General features: G+C 36.2%; 1 long non-coding RNA gene across 1 annotated transcript; it reads right to left on the bottom strand.

The window, feature by feature from the left end:
• Nucleotides 1-1,654: 1,654 nt before the first annotated feature.
• LOC140011127 (uncharacterized) lies at nucleotides 1,655-4,636 on the bottom strand. Its single transcript, XR_011818369.1, has 3 exons — nucleotides 4,512-4,636; nucleotides 2,525-2,592; nucleotides 1,655-1,757 (listed from the first exon to the last, which is right to left on the bottom strand). It is a non-coding gene; the product is annotated as an uncharacterized lncRNA (long non-coding RNA).
• Nucleotides 4,637-5,040: the final 404 nt, after the last annotated feature.

Below are 5,040 nucleotides of genomic sequence, written 5' to 3'. Positions count from 1 at the left end.
TATACATACATATATATATATAATATAATGCTAAATTTTCAAAAGTTACACCCTTACTTGCAACATTGGTCAGGTGCCAACTAAAGATTTGACAATTAAAAAGGGTATTAGAGAAGGTAGAGATCTCGAAACAGTTTTTTCTATCATAAGCGATACACTTGTTGTATCTATGATTGACATGTGAGATTAACAAATAAAAAGGGTATTAGAGAAGGTAGAGATCCAGAAACAGTTTTTTCTATCATAAGCGATACACTTGCTGTATCTATGATTGACATGTGAGATTATAAGTGAGAGTGTAGTGGAAATATATCAAGACTTTAAATCTTGAGCCTTCTTCCATGTGTCATTGATTTCCTCCTGATGATTCTCTTGGTATATGAACAGGTAAGCCAAGTCACCAGATGGCAATTTTACATTAGTCTTTAACTAATTGCTTGAATTTGCTTCATTGAATTTCTCTATGCTAGTTATGCAATTTTACGTACTAAAAAAAATAAATTTTTATCCAAATTTGCTGTATTATATGATTTATTTTGAAATTCATCATTCTGAGCAGCCCATTTATTGTGTTATTTGCTTTCTTGCTTTTGTAGAATTCTTATCACAATGAATCAGTCCGAAAATCTAATTGCATCTAAATAAGGGAATAATTCACCAACTCCGCAATCAATGAATATTGAATCAATTGACCTGACAGATGCAGTAGAAGAAGATGAATATGAATTTGAAGGAGGAAAAAAAAAATTAAAATTAAAATTTGGGCATATTTTGATAGAGAGAAAGGTGAAGATGGCATTTTTTATGGTGTGTGCAAGTATTGTAAAAAAAAATACAAGACAAGGGGCACTCATGGGATGAGTATTTGCATGATCATTACAAACGGTGTGCTAAAAAGCTTAAACAAGATATTAGGCGAATGTTACTCCGAAATTGTAGTAAAAGAATGACGGCAAACAAGAATTGCACAATTGTATTATTGTAAGTGAACCTTTATGATAAGTTGATTTCTTCCCCCACAGGAGACCGTTGGGGAAACGGGGCGAGGGATAGGGGGTGGGGGGGCAAGGGGCGGGGGATAGGGGGAGTTATTTGACAACAGGGCGGGGCTGAATTGCCACCCCTAATAGTCACCGCTTCCAACTTTTTTTTTTATGAGTAAAATACCAAAAAACTACCTGTGGTTTGACAAATGTTCAATTTAACTCCCTCTGATTTGAAAACTTACACTATAACTCCCTGTGATTTTGATTAAATTAAAAATTGGATAGATAGCATCAAATCTAATGGTTGTGTGTGAAATGTCAATATTACCCCTACTATATGTAAGATTCTTTTCATTCAATTTTCAGTTTACTCGAAACCGTAAGGAGTCATAGTGTAATTTTTCAAACTAGAGAGAGTTAAATTGAACATTCGACAAATCATAGAGAATTCATTTATATAGGGGCAATATTGATATTTTGTGACGCCTCTACCTCTCCCTAAGGCGAACCCTAAGGTATCAGCGGGACGCTTACCTAACTCTCATCAGGACTCACGCATTCGTTCAAGTTTAATATAGAGCCACGAAACATCTAATGACTAAATAAGGAGTACTTCAAATATACAAGTCACAACTTCTAAGGTAAAAGTTATTATTACAATCCATCAACCAGAAGTAACAAAATTACACTTTAAGAGTCACCAAAAGTTCATACAAAAATACTAGCTTCTACCAAATCGCTAGTCTAGGTCCTCCAATCCACCTCCAAAGCCTGTTAAGGAAAACAAACTTAATGGGATGAGCGAACGCTCAATGAGGCCAAGAAAATAGACAAACAAGCACGTAACACCAATCAATCAAATAACGTGTTTAAAAGCAACTTTAAACGTGACATTTCATTTAAGTGCACAAGTAGGAATTTAACACACAAGGAGGATACAGGAGCTCTCAGGAGTTATTTCCACGTCTCGATCAGTTTGCCATCGGGTTTAACCCTTCGTCAACCCAAGTAGGAACACGCCCGTAGTGCTCCACTTACTTCCTCTATCCACCTAACATCCACTCGGATTCGGAACCAAATATGAATAAAGTGGCGATACTATTCGAGTATGTCTAGTCAGATCTCAAAAGATCAAACTATAATGTTTCCCAAGGTTCACCAAACTCCTCGACCAAACCTTTGCCGACTCGAGTTACAAGGTTGACCAATGGGTTGGGGTGCCTTCCAGAAGTATAAGTGGTCGATGAGACATCGCTCCAATCGATTTAGAATTGTTTATGGCTCTGAGTCGGCATGAGAGGCACCTCCCACCCAAATAGTATGTGGTACATGCTTCCACTCGATGCTCACGAGTTAAACATGTTCATGTACAAGTACAAGTCACATATATTTGTTTAACAAGTATCATGTAATCAGGAGAGAGAGAGGACGAGAGCGATAAAGTACATCCTCACTTCGGCAAGTTCACGTATCATATATAGTACTTGTACACATATCATTTCAAACATATAAGCATTTAACATACACTTGACACTCACCATAAGTCAAGGGCAAAAGAAGAGTGAAGCGAGAAGTCAAACGAGCTCTTCGGCATTTTCGTGACCACCTGAAACATGTACAATCACAATTACCTAGGTGCTCGACCAAGATTAAGAAGAAAAACATTTTCTCGCTACCCACTCTCAAGGTCACAAATTCGAGTCAAGTTAAAGAAGCTTTTCTAGCTAAAACGTTGGAATAATGCTCAAGAGAGCTCAAAGGTCGTTTTTTATTCAAATCGTGGTAAGTAAATCTCAATTCAAGAGAAAGTACCATTTTCACTTTTAGCACGAAAATCGAGAAAAAGGGTAAATGGTTTTCATTTCCCAAAACTTTAAATCTCACGTCCAAACTTTAGAAGGTAAAGAGTATTCACATTTTCCGAACTAATGGAGTTAACTCATCCAAAACTCAACTCATTTTCATAGAAAAATATCAAAGCTAAGGTTTCTAGATTCAAGTATAAAACTAGTGCAATTCACCAAGAACTACTCTAGTCAAAACGCTCCCTTTTTGGAGTTCAAACTCACGGAAATCGAGACCATAAGAATAGGGGTTGAAGCCCTAATTCAAGTATGAAGAGAGATGCTATAAATCAAGGGAGTTATATGACCAAGAAAATGCATCAAGAGAGATTTAACCTTCGGAAACCAAGATTTGAAATGAAAGTTTAAAGTTCCAAAGGAACCATGTATTCAACCATGAAATTACACCTAAAACAGTCCAACAATCGCAAAGAAAGATAGAAAGTTCTTAAAGGGAATATTTGGTTGAAAACAGAAAATTTCCAGGTTGGTGCGACACTACTTGGAAAAATCGTATCTCGAGTTCCGTAAGTCCAAAAATTGAAAACTTTATACTGTTGAAAACTAGACTCAAAGCACTAAAACATTTTAGAATATACTTTTCTTAGACTCCAATTCAAATTTTAGCTCAAAGTCACTGTTCTAGACAGGACAGATCAAAACAGGCTTGCAAATTCAGTGAAGTTTGAAAATTTGACAAAATTCGTAGAAATGGAATCAACCTTTGAAATTTATATCAACATTAGAAATCCAAATATAATTTCAAATGCAATAAACGAAACTCAATTCGGACCTTTCTACACCAACATATCATAGTTCTAAGAAAACTGAAGTTTGGAACCTGTTTACGAGAATTCCAGTTCTGACGAACTAGACAGAGTTTCAAAATCTGACCATAACTAGAGTTACACAACTCAAATTTGGTGTGGTTTGTGATGTTGAAAACTAGATTCAAAATTCTACAATTCACTTGAAGGAACTATCTTAAAATTCAGTTTGAAAGATAGGCAAAATTGAGCTACAAACTGCAGTTAGGACTGTTTCTCGGATGCAAGCAGAAAGGAATTTCAGTCATCTTTGTCGGTTCACTATGGCTCATAGGAATAGAGTTAGGAGGTGAATTTTATACCGACGGAAAGCTCCTGAAGTCTAGTTTTGGATGCCACAAATGACACTCGATTTCAACTCCCAGACAGAAAGTTATGACCTAAAACGTGAACACTGGTTGGGGTTTCCTGCTCAGAAAATTTCCAGAATTCATCCTCACTTTAACCCTACTTAAACACAACCAAATGGAAAGCTTTTTGGGAGATATTTCATACACATAATCACCAACATGTATCAAGTATTATTGCACCAAAATAGCATCCAAAATTCGAAATTAACGAGAGAGGAACAACCAGAAATTTTCGGCCAGGATACAACTTTCATTCCTCTAGCTTTCTTTTCAACTTTGCAACTAGAACTAAGCCATATCTCATCAAAGCAACTAACAAACAAGCAATTAAACACACAAAATCCTCAAGGCCTCTACCTATCAAGCCACCTCAAGTTCACTACCTAATGTCAAGGTTCTTGTGAACCCATCAACAACCCAACAACTATTTTGCCATCACTAACTAACTACTAACTTACTACTATGAATTGAAGAGGAAAAGTTGAGGGTTTCTTGGATGATTACCTTGCTACCCAAAAGAAGAGTAAACACTAGGGTTTGAGCTTCTAAATCACCAAGTTTCTTCCTTGATCAAGTCCTCTTCCAAGCTAGAATGAAGAACCAAGAGATGGAGAAATTTTGGAGAGTTTTTGTGGAGCAAAATGGAAGATAAAGCTGAAATTTTTGAGGGGAAATAAGGGAGGAGATGTTCGGCAAGGAGTAGAGAAGAAGAAAGAGTTTTGGTTGGTAGGTATTGATGTAATGTTGTGTAAAAAGGATTTGACATAAAGGTGTCTTAGTGCACAAAAGTCAACATCCGATTAGTGAGCAATTAGTGCTCCTAATTGAGTTTAACTTAACTCACTCACATCTAATCCCTCAATTAACTTTTCTTGGTCTATTATTGATCATTCTTAATTCTCCAAGATTATTGCACTCTCGGACCGAATTTACCTCGAAAAATGTGCATACACTATTTCTCGCTAAACGAGCCGTAGAAAAATTAAATTCGTTAACGAAATGTTTTAAAAATATAAAAGAGACATTGTTCCGT

This window comes from Coffea arabica, chromosome 7e (assembly GCF_036785885.1).
Source record: "Coffea arabica cultivar ET-39 chromosome 7e, Coffea Arabica ET-39 HiFi, whole genome shotgun sequence".
Lineage (NCBI taxonomy): Eukaryota > Viridiplantae > Streptophyta > Magnoliopsida > Gentianales > Rubiaceae > Coffea > Coffea arabica.
This window is presented reverse-complemented; position numbering and strand designations above follow the sequence as displayed.